At 43.4% G+C, this 15,539-nt stretch overlaps 1 pseudogene; it reads right to left on the bottom strand.

The window, feature by feature from the left end:
- Positions 1-1,383: 1,383 nt before the first annotated feature.
- On the bottom strand, positions 1,384-2,496 carry LOC146839513 (uncharacterized; annotated as a pseudogene).
- Between the last annotated feature and the right edge of the window lie 13,043 nt (positions 2,497-15,539).

Here is a 15,539-nt window from a genome sequence, read left to right as displayed (position 1 = left end):
AGTTTATTTTATAAACCACGTGTCCTAAGATGCAGTACTTTGGCTAATACAAGCATACAAATGATTAATATCAAAACCATCAGCATTGTTACAATACCATAGAATATAAAGGGAGAAATCATATTATAAATGACAGTGGATACAACCACCTTCCCTTCACTAATAAGCTAATATTAGTATTAGGCTAATAAAAGGTCTCTAGGCTTGAATGGGGAACCCCATACCTCAAAGATCAGCTTAGTGAGATCACATCACAGGATCAACTGAATTCTTCTCGCAGGAAGGCTCGTCTTCAGAATGTGTGTTAAACATGCCACCTGCAATATTAAAAGCACCCGACTTTCAGGTATTCGCAGCTGCATGTGTGTTATGGCTAAATAGTGAGTCGATCAACCTGAAGTGGAAAACATGCATTGTCTAGTGACCCAGACTGTTTCTGTTACACCATGTACAGACCAAGGTCGCCGCTCACGGCCAGGGATGCCAACAACAGACAGTTCTCATGTGAGTAAAAAACGCAAGCAAGCAGTTTCTCAAACAATAACATGTAACCGGAGTGTCGTGCGCAAAAGCAGCAAGATGGCTTTCTAACATCTAACGTGGTTATGCTAACTTAGCAATGTATGTACGTATTAGGGTACTCTCCACTACATCCCCCCTTGATCGAATCACTAGCCAGTAGGGAAGAAAGCAGAGAACGCAGAGTTCAAGTTCGATAGAGCGGAACCAAGTGCACGCAATTGAATCCCACATATCGGTGCAGTGAAAGTTCGAGAGAAAAAAAACCTAAAAAAGGAGAAAAAAAAAAAAGAACAAAGCTGCTTTTTCTAGGCTCCCAGAGCCCCCATCAATGTTAAAACAGCGGAGGAGAGAAAAAATAGGGGACGACAGGTCAGTTAATCCATAAAAGTGTATGCAGCATAAGTAGCAACAGCTTCTAACAGGAAATCGTTGGCACGGCCCCTAAAAGTTTCTGCCATCCAGTTTAATAAGGAAAATGAACATACATGTTCTTCAACAAGCGGAGCCTCTAACACCATCAGAGGGCATCTGACGTGTTCTTCTAGATAACTCCTAGCCAAGAAGTCATAGGCAGCCATTCCGATGTCCCAATTCCCCAGGATTCCATGCGCCGCTCCACAGGCCATAATACGCACACCAGAACAGTCCAACTCATTAGCCACTAAGGGACTCATTAGTCGATCATAATCCGGGGCTGGAGACACCGTGTTAGTTAAGCACAAATCCAGAGCCCATTGGAAGGGACAATCTAGGCAGTGAAAGACAGGTTGCACGCAGGTGAAATAGGAAAACCGGAAGGACAATCCATAAGCCAGGCTCAAAGTCGCCAATGGCAGCGTACCATAGTATTCAAGCATTCTGTCACGAAGATGGAGCAGCCGGGGCCGGCTGTCGTGTGGCACATATAGTGCAGCCATTGCGCAGTATGCAAAGTAATAACAGCACTCCTGCTACCAGCGCTAGAATCAACGGAAGACCGCCAAAGACGGTGGAAAAAATAGAATGAAAAAATGCCGGGATCACACCAAAAATAGTTTGGAAGGAGGTCACGAGGCCTGAGCCCACAACTTTAAAAAAATGAGCCAAGCCACTTGTTGACGAGGCATTAAAGATTGTTTGGATCAAAGCTCCAAAATGGAGTGGAAGGTCAGTATTCAAAAGCGCCTGCACCTCGGTGCGCGTATTTGCCACGTGAAGGACAAATGTTTCCCGGGAAGAAGTCAATGTAACCTCTTTTTGGGACAATAGAGCCCTTATTCTGCTCATCTTGTTGAACTCTGCTTTCAAGGTCGGAATTGAAGGCCAGATGGAAACATCCAGCCGCCCATGCGGGGGTGGAAATAGAACATTATTACAGCAAACCACTCTCTGTGATACAGTTACTATATACGGGATACCCACTAGCATCCCGCAGCAAGCTTCATTATTCAAAAGCAAATAACTACCGTTAGCAAGCAGCGTGAATGATGGTGTAATAGCTGGCACTGGAATCCCTTTCAGGACGCAGGCTAAATTAGGGGCGTGTACATTACATGCGCCATGCAATTGGATGTGCCTACACACTACCGAATGATCAGGTGTCGAAGTACATTCTTAACCCTTCAAGTAGACCTCTTTACCATCTCTCGTACATCTATATGTAAAGGGGAGGGACCAAACTTCATGGAGGAACGCAGCACCCAGCTGTTCATAGCGACCTAGGGCATAATGTTTCATGCATGAAGTAAACTTAAACAGTGGGAAAGGTAACATGATCAACCCGTGAATAAGCCACACGGCCGAATTTAATTCCGCCACTGAGAAAGGCAAAGGTTCTAACTTTTCAATGTGTAACAATGAATATGTCGCATCCTTCATGGACATGAATTGCTGCTTTGCGGTAAGGTTAAAGGGAAGAAACAAAGATGTCGTATTCATATAGTCCCAGGGGACCTTCCCTGCCTTTAACGTTTGTAATGTCCATGCAAACTGCATAACAGAACGCAATTGATTTTGACCAAGATACATCACAGACATATCATCCTGTACAATATCAACAATCGAAGAAACAATATTGTCTAATGTGTAAATTCTGGAAGAAAGGGTGTTAATGCTGTTATCTATAACGGCTAGGACCTTTTCCATATTTGCTTGATCAATAGCTCTCAATCTTGAAGCAGCCTCAATTTGTGACAATTTCCATACTTCGTTGTAAATAGCGTACACCCATCTCTTGGATCTGCCACCCACAGGACCCTTAACAAAATCATTCAAATCTATTTTGTCATGTAATTTTGATAAATGAACTTTGACAGATGCCAAGGTGGAATGTCGCAGCCAGGATTGACATAATTTCCCTACAGAGTAGGTAGTCACTGTATGAGAGGACTCAAACCGAGGGTCTGCGCGTTGCTGCGTATACCCCGGTTTCAGACCCAGAAATCGATGTGGACCGGAGTCTGAAGTCCTCTGCCAAATTAACCATCCTTCTGGACTGAATTTAGAAATATTGAAAGATGTATTAGAGATAGATGACTGCAACGCATCAAGGGACAGATCTGTTTGGTTGTCCCAATTCGGATAAGCACCCAGATCTGGAATAGAGGGAAAATTTAGTTTTTTCGAAGTAGCCAATCCAAGACAGGTGGTTTGGAAGATGGTTGAATTTAAAAACAACATATGATTCGGTGTAAGGCAGGCACGATGCAAAGCTTCTGTTCCCTGAACCTGCCACGGTTTGGAACCCCAAACCGATTTAAGATCAATAGTAGCCTTCCACAGATCATAACCCTTGATTGACAACACATCCATAAAGGATTTAGAATATAATAATTTGGTGTGTGTTAGCCTAACCTTTGAGGCAGACTCAGCTGCCACTTTAAAGCAAAAGGAGGCTGGCCTGGAAACACTGAAATCAGTAAAATACGTGTATTTGTCCACCAATGTAGGTGAGCTACCTAAAAGTGGTGTAGGGCAATGTTCCCATTGCGTAAAATGTACAAAATTTCTAAACGTATTTGCTTTATGCAGGAAGTGATTGCCATAATGTTGAAAACAGTACTGTTCAGCATAATTAGCAGTGTCTGAATACAAATCTTCAGCATCAAATGCGGCATAGTATTTCAAATCAGAAAACAGTGCTTCAATGGCGTGAACGTCCCAATCATCAGAACGAATGTTTTGTTTAACCACATCACCCATAGAAACACGAAATACAGTAGGCACATTGATGACCTCAGTAGGACCATGAATTTGGAATTTAACGGCATCCCACGCAATCCCATCCAACACAGGCCAGGCAGTAATGTTCACAAAAGTCTGGTCCCTTTTCATGATGTATGAGGAGGAGTGAGGTGCCAAAGTTCCATCAATTAAACTAATTGTAGATCGTTCTTTAAGGTAGTGTCCGTTGATAAGACGAAAAAATACCACCACAAATCCAATGGACATAAACAAAAATAGACCTATGAGCATCAGCCAAATGTATGTCCAAGGGGCAACCAAAAAATGTCTTTTAAACCAGACTGCAAAAATAGAAATTTTTGAGGGGGCATTTGAAGGCAATGAGTTAGTGTCAAAAGAGAAACGTGACTGTGTAATCGCTGTTGACTCCAAAACGGGCAAAGTTACGTCTGCAGGATAATCATACTCAGAATCTTGAGGCAGACCACCAACTGGTGGTAACAACAAAGGATCAGTAACTGTTTGCATCTCGATGTCAACATCAGACATGTTGGTAGAAGCAGGAACCAAAACAGAATTTCTTAGCATCGCTGGGCAAGAATGGAGTCATACTGAAAAGTATCGGCCACTCGCTGAAGTTTGACATTGTCAATAGAGATGTACCTGTTATCCTTGCGACCAGGAAGTGGAGGTAAAATGACTGTTCTTGTACCCTGCACGCCAAGCACTGGAACCGGTGCACGATAAGAGGGGCCGAACTCCTTCTTGTTCTCCACCTTCTCACGGACCAGGTCCCCAACTCGAGGTAGCCAGCCGACTACCGGAATCTGAAGCTCAGCATCAGTTGTGGAGGGCAAATGTTCCTTCGATAGAGTGTCTGTGGCTTCTTGTAGAGTCTGCAAAACAGCACAGTGATCATCTACGTCAAAGGGTGCGGCTGACGCCGCCATGTCTAGACCATCAAGGTCCGGGACAAACATCCTGATTCCAAAGAGCATCATGTACGGGGTTCGCCCACCCAGAGACCTTCTAGGAAGATTATTAAGTGCACGTTGAACGTTATACAAATGGGCGAGCCAGTTCAGGCCTGTGCCCAAAACACGTGCTGTCAAAGATTGCTTTAAGTCACGGTTCATTCGTTCCACCACACTATTACCCTCAGGTCGGTAGGGGGACGAAAATTTGACTTGGACCCCCAAATTTCTCATGGCCTCCTTGTAAGCCTTAGAGGCGAACGCAGGGCCCTGATCAGAATGAAAGGTACCACATGCAAAAGTTCCCACAAAGACACGCAAATCCTAGATGACAGTCCGTGAATCAGCACTCCTTTGTGGCCATACCCATAGAAAACGTGTGCACGAATCCACTGCAACCAAGATGTACTTGTACGCAGTATCAGAGGAAAAAGGACCACAGTGATCTAAATAAACACATCCAAATGGTTTATTAGAAATGTACAACTGAGTTTGAGGCGGTCGCGCAACAGTCGAAGGTTTAATCTGTTGGCAAATGTCACAATCAAGAACATAAGCGCGCGTTTGTTTATATAAACCGAACCACCAGTAACGTTGTTGTAACAGAGATACAGTAGTGGGAACGCCGGCGTGGGCAGATGCCATGCCCTCGTGCGCTGCTAGTATCAGAGATGGTCTGCAATCCGCGTTGGGAATTATTCTGTCACCAACGTCGTTAATCCTTTCTAATGGGACGTTATCAGGACTTAAGTGATAAAAGTAACAAGAAGGAAAACCCTTCGGATAATCATTTCCCTTCTCTGTAGCAGCAATAGCCGCCAAGATGTCATCATCAATCTTACTTTTGGATCTTGTAACTGCTGCTACTAAGTATGTTGCCACTGCTGTTTTTGCTGCCTCGTCAGCCAAGCTGTTACCGACAGCATGGACACCAAGTCGTTGGTGACCAAGAGTGTGAATAACATTCACGAGCGGCAGACGTTCTTTAAATTCTGCCACTCGAACCCAACGCATTTTATGCTTAATTGTGCTACCTTTGGTATCGCGATATTCATTCTGAGACCAGAAGTGTAGATTGTCATTGTATGACTGGACACAATAAAACAAGTCACTCACTATAAGAGTAGTGACTCGGGGATCAGCAAACTCCAGTGCAAGTACCAGAGCTCGTAGCTCCGCCAATTGCGCGGTACAATCACCCAATGACTGCGTATGCATGGCATCAGATTGGAATTCACCATTTACGAATGTACTTACGACAATTGCGCAAGCCGCTGAATAAGCATGCTTCGATCCAATCGCCGGTTGCACCGAACCGTCAGTGTAAATGACACAATGGTAATCTTCGAGCGGGCGCAAAGACAGAGGGGCAGGATGAACGAACTCATACTGCAAATACTCCTGAGTCTGTAATGAGGCATCAAAGATGTATGTGACATCTGGCGATGTCAAAGTCGTGGCCCATTGTATCCACCTGGGATGCAAAGCTTTAGAATTTGGTACACTTGCTTTTGTCACCGCCTCAAGGGCAGGATATGGTGTTACAACCAACATGCGTTGTCCTTGCGACAGTGTGCGTTCTTTAAGGATCGCCATCTGTACTGCCTTCATAATTTTCTCGACAGTGGAAAATCGCAGTTCAGCAGAGGTGTACAAGTGTGATTTATACGCAATGGGGACTGTATCGCCCTCATTGAACGTCAAGTACGTGAAGCCCACTGCGCCCGGTACTATTATTATTACCAGGTTAGTGCGGTTATCACGTGTCAGCAAGTATTGTGAAGCAAGAAGGTCAGCCTGTAAAGACTGCAAAATAGCTGAATGCTCTAACTGCCAGCTAGACTTCGAAAAAGAAGGTTGTACCAAGGCGTAAAGCGGCTTGATACGCTGGGCATAATCAGGAATATACATTCGACCGAAATTCAGAAAGCACAGCAAAGACTGCAATTTTTTCAATGTTGTAGGAGCACGCAAGCATGTGCACTTCTCTAAAAAGTGAGGAGGCAATCCCTTACCCTCGTTGTTGAGCTCGTAGCCCAAAAACAACACTGTATATTCTGCAATGTGAGACTTCGCAAAATTGAATTTGTAACCGTAGTCTGTAAAACTCGTAATAATATTGTCGACTCGACACAGATGCGGTATTAACTCGTCATCCGTGAGATAGATATCGTCAACATATGAGTATGCGTCGGGGTCTATTCTCTCTAAGAGAGAAACCACGCGAGCGGCAAAGACGCCAGGGCTGTTTTTTTAGCTCATGGCTAATCTTGTAAACTGTTTTTGCTTGCCGCCTGAGGTAAACGCCGTCCACTGACTACTTAGTGTGGACAGGTTATGGCTGTAAAAGCCATTGGAAATGTCAAGTGTGGTTCTAAATCTCTTTCACACGAGACTGTCGACAAGAGCCGAACTGTGAGTATTCTGTACCGCACAGGTCCGGCAATGCGAATTTAAGTGCCTGTAATCCAAATCTAAACGGTACGACCCGTCAGGCTTCGTCACAGTGAATAAAGGGTTATTCATAGGGGACACACAAGTTTCAATAACACCCTGATATTCTAATTGGTCAAGGATTGCTGTGACGTGTGGTCTAGCCTCACGACGCATGGGATATTGGGGTTGTGGCTGGGGCATTGACCGCAATGGAATCTCATGCCAGGGGGACAATCTATCCCAACCCACCTGAGTACGATACAATGCTGGCGCTAACGCCTGTGCCCACTCCTCAGCGAACTGTTTAGCCTGGTCCTTTGGCACTGTGTGCGCAAAGGACGGGAGGATTACTTCCTCCCCCCTAGGAGCGTCTAAAATGAAAGCTGGGGGCCAATCTGCCTCCGCTAGGAGGATATCATAGGAGGTCGTCAGATTATCCCAAAAAATCCCTTTTATTGTTTGTTCTATGTCACCTTCTATAAGTAAGACTATCTCATAGAGTCTATCAGGGGGTGCCACTCTAGTGTCAGCAATTTCAACAGTAACTAAAGTATCAGTTGCTGTCGCCGCCAGAAATGGATGCAGAGCTTGACGCACCATGGTAACTTCCGCCGCGCTATCTAGCAGCGTCAGCGCCCATGTCCGGTTCCGAAGCCGTGTCCGCACTATCTGAGGCATACCTCGCCGTCAGTGCAGCCACTTTCTTCTTCTGAAACGGGGGTCTTTGTCTCGCGAATTCTTCTTGCTTGCCTGTACCTTCAGTCTGTCGGGGTTGGTCACGTGTTTGCGGAGCACCCCGACCTTTGCCACCGCCTCCGCCACCGGACTGTGAAGCCGATGTTTCCTGTGAAGAACGAGGAGAATGTTGTTCAGAAACCTGAAATCTATCAGGTGACTTAATAGTAGCACGATCACGCAGATCATAAGTGCACTCACTACCTGACTGAACGGGAGAGGCAGGCCAAGACCCCTATTTCTGCTGCTGCTGCCCCTGTTTTTTCGATCTCCAATTTTGTTTCGGAAAATTTGGGCGGTCGTCTTTATCAGACGAGTCTGCCTTGTTTTGCTGCTTCGAATCAGGAGTTTTTACAACTGGTTTAACACCCAAAGCGCTACGACCAACTTGTTTATAGGCATTCGAGATGATTCTCGCGAACTCCCGCGGCTTGTCTTCGTCTGCTACTTTCGCCAATTCATTAAGAACTTGGAATTGCATAGCATCACCCTTGAGGTTACCCATTATCATGGTAGCCACCAAATCAAATTGTCCGACAAGCCGCATTCCTAATTCTGCAGCTGCCTCCGCACTGTGATTCTCCTGAACACGTTTAATAACGGAGGGCAGTACTGACAGAGACGGAGTGCCGAAGCACTTCGAGTATGTCGCTGCAAAGACTTTGCCCCAGTTGTCGCAAACAGCTATATCTGGGACCAAGTCTTTCGGCAAACTAATGGTAAGTATCCTGTGTTTCTCCACAGGAGTTGTAGTCGGATAAACCGCTTCTATTTGGTCAAATTTCTCAGCAAGCCAATAAGGGAAATCATCCCTATTCTGGGGGCGCTTGCCCATAACCGAATTAACCATAAAAGGACTAATGACCGCCGCGTGGTGGACATTAGGTTGTCCCGCAACAGCAGGTGCCCCCACCTGCACATTGCGTGACACGTACTGCACTAAAGCCCTATGTACTGTAATAAGAGCTGCGTGTAGTACACGTAACTCAGCCACCATTACCTCTGGGTAGCGGGGATGAGGCGTATATCCGGCTAGTACCGGCCATGTGGCCCCTGCAATGGACAAAGGGCCCATTCTCGCCGGTATAACTGCATGGGGAAGGGCGCCATTAAACCAAATAAGATGCTGCCAAGCAGAAATTGGTATTTCTTGTGTCCTATATGGTGTATAGTTCGCTGGCATGGCAGTGGCAGTGTATGAATGAAACGTATTATCGTCTTCACTCACCGCCGGAATAGTCACCCAAGAGTAAATCAACTCATATGGGTAAGACGCATCGGCTCCTACCACAAAGATCACGGCCAGGCCAGTGTCCGGCACCCCATACTGCGTCAAATGACGTCGCAGAGCTGCACGGCTATGAGCGGCTAACTCGACCGCCACTAAGACAAACTTCACCTAGTTCAATCAGTAGCACAAGGGTTCAAAACCTTTTTAATGATCAAGCTTGAAGGAACCTATCAACAAAGTAACAGGTAGGTTTGAATCCGTCAGTCTCGTTATCCGGAAACAAGACTGAGCACTACTAAGGCGTTTCAAATTAATAGACCAAACGTTAGGTGCGCCATGTTGCAGGGATTCTGCTTATACACAGAACTATGCGTAGGAAACTAGGACCTCAGTGAATTGTGGTGTACCAGAAACTCACCTCAGAACCCAGAACCCCGTATCCGGCTAGCATAAGTGTCCCATTCGTTATCCGAGGTTTAGCTCGGTGGTCCCAATGAAAAGACAACCCAAAACAAGCGACTCAGAGTACTCTCAGGAATGGTGGGAATCGGAAATACCTGTTCGTAAATTATTCTCATATCAGTCCACAACAAGAGTAAACAAAGACACGGTAAAAAATAAAAAGAGTTTATTTTATAAACCACGTGTCCTAAGATGCAGTACTTTGGCTAATACAAGCAGACAAATGATAAATATCAAAACCATCAGCATTGTTACAATACCATAGAATATAAAGGGAGAAATCATATTATAAATGACAGTGGATACAACCACCTTCCCTTCACTAATAAGCTAATATTATTATTAGGCTAATAAAAGGTCTCTAGGCTTGAATGGGGAACCCCATACCTCAAAGATCAGCTTAGTGAGATCACATCACTGGATCAACTGAAGTCTTCTCGCAGGAAGGCTCGTCTTCAGAATGTGTGTTAAACATGCCGCCTGCAATATTAAAAGCACCCGACTTTCAGGTATTCGCAGCTGCATGTGTGTTATGGCTAAATAGTGAGTCGATCAACCTGAAGTGGAAAACATGCATTGTCTAGTGACCCAGACTGTTTCTGTTACACCATGTACAGACCAAGGTCGCCGCTCACGGCCAGGGATGCCAACAACAGACAGTTCTCATGTGAGGAAAAAACGTGAGCAAGCAGTTTCTCAAACAATAACATGTAACCGCAGTGTCGTGCGCAAAAGCAGCAAGATGGCTTTCTAACATCTAACGTGGTTATGCTAACTTAGCAATGTATGTACGTATTAGGGTGCTCTCCACTACAGGTTTTTAACTTCTCCCTGGGGATAGTCCCTACTATTAATTCTTCCAGAACCATCCTTAGCTTAGCCACATCTATAGATTGGGATTCTCTGTCTTTTCTCTGTAAACTCCTCAACCATTCACTTAATTCTTCTGACGTAGGACCTACTGGTTTTTCCTCATTACCTCGTTCTGAGTCTCTTGGAGTCTCTGATACAGATTCTGTAGTCATTATTAGTCTTTCTACTAAACCTGGATTTGCTGTCAAAATTGTAGGCGTACTCTGTTCTAATGTACTCACTGTTTGTCTCCAAGGGTTCTCATCTGAACTTTTCCTTGGTTTCTCAATCTTTTTATTACTGTTGTAAGGGACCGTCAAACAATGCTCACTATCCTTCTGTTTGTCAAAAATAGGCATCACAGGGCCTATAGTTACTGGAACAGTCACGGCTTCTAAGTTTTTAGTCAATTCCCTAATCTTTTCAGTTAACTCTAAAGTGGTTTTTGCTAGTTCTGCCGAATTTTCACTACTCACTTTACCATCCTGTTTTTTATCTCCAAAAATTATTTCTCCCTATCTCTTGAGGTACTAGTTCAATTTTAATGTTTCGCAAAGTCTCTCTCATTGGGGCACTTGGTGTTAACATGTCAGATTCTGGTTGATACGGGGGTGGATTTTTATAAAACATGTCATCAAGAACATCATCCTACGATTCATTCACTCCATACCCTCCTGACTCTATATTATGTCTCTTTTCCGTACATTTTCTACCACTAACTTCTTCAACATGTCTCACAGGAAACAAACATCAGTCATATTTGCACTTCGCCCTCGCCTCATTCTGTCATCGTGATTCTCATGTCCATATGATCTACCAAACATGTGCCTATACCTTCCGCCACTCCTCTGTCTTTCTCTGTCATGCATCTCATCTTCCCATTCCGTCAATGCTTCAAACTGTGTTGGTCTAGGTCTCGGTTCTAGATTCATCATTCTCTCTCTCAAATTTCTCAAAACTTCTAAATTGAACGAACCATGCCCTGGAAATGCCAAAACTCCATCATCTTTTGTATACTTTGCCCAATTGTCCAACCAAATGCATGTATGATATCCGTATTTCGCAACCATAAAGGATGCGGGCGATTTTGGTGGGGGAAGCAATTGTCCTTCCCTAGTCACATTCGGTTTATCCTTTTTAAATAAGCTCTTAATCTTTCCAAACCGGGACTTTTTCTCTTTTTCTGGTGGATCGTAATACATCATTTTGTCTTCCGTGTATCGCTAGATTTCTCCTTCGACTATTCTGTTGTTTTAACCAATCATAGCGCGACTCACACTAACGCACCAATCTGGAGCATCTATTTCAGTCTTTCTGACGTCAGCTTTTTCTCGCTACTCCTGCTTCTGCTGACCCCTCCTTTACAAAATTTTCTCGGTAAGCTCTTTACACTCTTTTAACTTACAAATCTGTTAGTAACGACATAAAAACACCACCATTATCTGTTTCGCTAACCAAGAACAGTTAATGACCTTCCTTACAAGAATTCCGTCTTTCCCGAGAGCAGCGCTTACCTCTGCCCTACTACAGAATCGTTACTTCCGTTGATAAAGTAGCACATCCCTCTACCTTACCCTTCTTTTACAAGCATTAGCTAACTGTTTCTCCAGAATTAAGACACCTAGTTGGAGACGCTTTGCTCCTAAGAAATAAAACCAGAGTTTCGCAATTAACCCGAATGCTATTTCATCCACGCACTTTCATACAGAAAATGTAGTTCATTCACACAGAATTCTGTCTTTGTAAAGTTGCCCATGAGGAGGATCAAAAGGGTGAATATAATTGCTTTAAATGTCACTATACGCTAGATAAATTCATATACATAGAGGGATTAGTAAGGGGTTAACATTAGATTCATTATTTCTATGTATCAATTCCTCTTTTGTGTTTGTTTTGCTTAAGTTGGCATTTGGGCCTAAATTAAAGATGGCCGCTGACGCTACACGACTAAGTGGCCACTGTCCCACGAGGTGCGGAATGAGCTGCGCAGCCGCAGGAAATCTCCTAAGTCTCGTCACAACCTTTGTCCCTCATGTACCCAAGCAAGGACACAGTGGGAAGGCGGCCAAGACGGAAAACAATCGACTTTACAACAAACTGGAACAGACTGACTTTACATGAACTTATGACCTCACCCCTCGAACTGTACTAAAATCTCAGAAGCTTCCATTGGACGATCTCAACCAACCAATCACGACTGTTCTAAATATTTCAAAATGTATCTTCTTGCCTCGATTTTATCATAAAAATCCATGGTAGAATAGAGAGGGTTGTGAATGCTAGGGATCGATGCTACTTAGGGCGACCGCTACATTTCCTGAATCCTAGAGGGTCCGGATGCTGCCCGTTTATCTGATGACTGCAAACTTTTCCTAATTTTACGGTCACTGATAGATGCCTGCATGTCTCTGGTCCTTTGCCGACCTTTTGGGACTGTAGCGTGCTGAGAAAAGAACTTTGAACTTTGATCTGCTTTCGGGTGACTAACAGCAAATTTGATTATGCAGAGCCAATGACTTAGAGGACTCCAGATAGCCAGATTAGGTAAATATGGTGTTCTGCGATTTACATGAAATTTGATATAAACTTTCCAAATGCGAATTTAACCATTTATAAAGATCTAGATAAACAGATATTGATTAACAAGAAACGAGTTTGTGGTTTATTAAGAAAGGTAAGATCAAAATCTTGAAATGTGTTTTAGCTGGTTCTAAATCACCATCAATCAATCCAACTATTTGGTCCATTGGGAGGAGTGCCTTGATGTTTGGGATTGAGATTTGTAGGCGAAAGGGTATTAATGTATAGATTTGTAATATAACTTTTCTTCCTATAGGTTATAAGGTATTCCCCCTACATGTCCAGCGCTTGAACCACTCATCCCTCCTGTGCGTGCAGACCAGAAGAAAGAATAGTATGAGTGTTGGTGTTATGGGCTCCACCAATGACTGCATGTAAGAATGAGTTAGTGTGATGCTGGGTCCGTGACGCAAGGAGGATAACGGTACGGGCCTTGTTTTCCCCGTTACCTGGGTTTTTGCGCTCCATCACCATCATTATGAGATGCAGGAGCTGCAGAAAGAAGGGCATCAGTATTCACTTATAATGTGTTGTTATTAAAATGTCACAGATCACAATGACAAGTTACAATTCAGTCAAACTGACACACTAAATTAAACGCTGTGGCTCTGTCACTATTGTGGCAAATATCTTAAGCTACCTTACGTACTCATCTACATCTTACCGAATGGTGAACACACTTAGATCGACACTGTGGGGAAGCATCCTGTAATTTGACCATTAAAAAAGTAGACCTCCTTTGCCAAAATATCAAATGTTATGATATGGTAACATAGTCTTTATTGTGTTAAATGCCTGGCCTGAGAATCCCGTTCTCTCTGATAGGTCTATCAGCCAAATTGACCATGCTTTTGCTTTTCAGACAGCAATCCTATTGATGCTTCGGCTAGGCAGTGTTCTCCTGGAATTCTGTTCTCAATTTCCAGCTGCGCAAAACCTTTTTAACAGCAGTGGATTATCCTGCCTTTCCTGAGCGACCAAATCTCTGTGTAGCTAGATGTCTTAAAGAGTAGGAAGCTTGAACATCAGGTCTCAGAATGCTTGATTCTCAAATCCTTATTTACTTTAGGAAACTTCACTGTCTTGTATCCTCTGCTACTCTTTCCAGATGGGTTGTGTGGTCCATGAAACAATCTAGAATTGATAGAAGCTGTTTCATGGGGTCATTCCTCTAGGAGTTCCATGGCTTCCTATACGTTTGCAATAACAGAACATTCTGAGAGCTGCTGATTGGTTCCGGCTTCCACTTTCAAAACTTTCCATTGCAAACCACTTGTTCATGCTTCTTCTGTTATTAAGCAGCTTTAAAATAGCATGATGGTAGTCTCCAGTCTTGCAAGAAAATTCAGATTTTACCAGCGTCAATGATGGAAAGTCCTAATTTCACTAAATACACTTAGTTGACTATCTTTAATTTTGTGGATAGTGGTTTGACTCTCTTTTTTATGTATTGTCCCTCACTAATTAGTTCTCTGATGCAGTGGTTCTTAACCTGTGGTCCGAGGACCTCGGGGGGTCTGCGAGACCTACTCAGGGGGTCTGCAAAGTTTTTTCAAAATTAAATATTATTAAAACTAATGAATAAAAATGAATAAAGTATGTTTGAATGAAGAAGCAAAACTGAAAATTGTGAACCTTTTTCAATATTTGGGAACTTGTTTAATGTATTCTTGTGCCTATATTTTTGAGTATTGTTTTGAGGTCCAAGTCAAAAAAATAGCTTAGGCCGAGGGTCCCCGGCTTCCAATAATGACTGGATTGCAGTAATGATTCAGTGAGGTGCTTCAGAATTGAAAAGGTGAAGAACCACCGCTCTAGTGTATTGTGTCTTTAACATTTCACTCAGAAAACAGGCTATTTCGGGAAATGAAAGAAACAGACTAGGAGAGCCAGTGACCTGCATGTACTTCAACCAACCCAGCCAGTATAACTCTACCGTCTTGTTTCAAACAGTATTACATCTACTGTTAGAGCCTTAAAAAAGGTCTAAAGTATTTTTGAGGAGTACATTTTGTTTTATGTACATGCTTCACAATGTAAGGTACAATTTTCAGAGAAAATAGATAGCATTCTGAAAGCACATACATTTCATTGAAACAATCTTCAATCACAAAAATACAAATACATATATTACCTAAACATTGTTTACATGATTATATGGTTCTCACAGAGAATATTATTTTCCCAAATAGATAACTAGACGCACAACTGTTGTAAACTCCTAACACGTTATCCTGTCTGTGTTTGGCCGATATGCAGCATGTCATTATCTTTCTGAGAACTCATGAATGTTTCAATTTATCCAAACAATAACTTTGCTACCAGCTCCATGATACCTGCCTTTCAAGGTCTGACAGTAAATGTGAAAAATATACATGTAGTCTCATTTGACATATTTTCATCATGCTGGTTCATAGCAGTTATGTCTCGGATTAATGGGAAGTCCCCCCAATGTAGAGTAAAAGTCAGTGCTTGACACTAAATGTACCTCATGAATTGACCACTGAATTAGGGAGGTCTTCGCCCCAGTTTATCGCAAGAGCTCCTGCCAGAGGGCTGCTGCAGCATCCGTACCTATGCTGAGA

The sequence above is a fragment of the Triturus cristatus genome, chromosome 4_1 (assembly GCF_964204655.1).
Source record: "Triturus cristatus chromosome 4_1, aTriCri1.1, whole genome shotgun sequence".
Lineage (NCBI taxonomy): Eukaryota > Metazoa > Chordata > Amphibia > Caudata > Salamandridae > Triturus > Triturus cristatus.
Note: the sequence above shows the minus strand (reverse complement) of the source record. Positions and strands in the feature narration are given on the sequence as shown.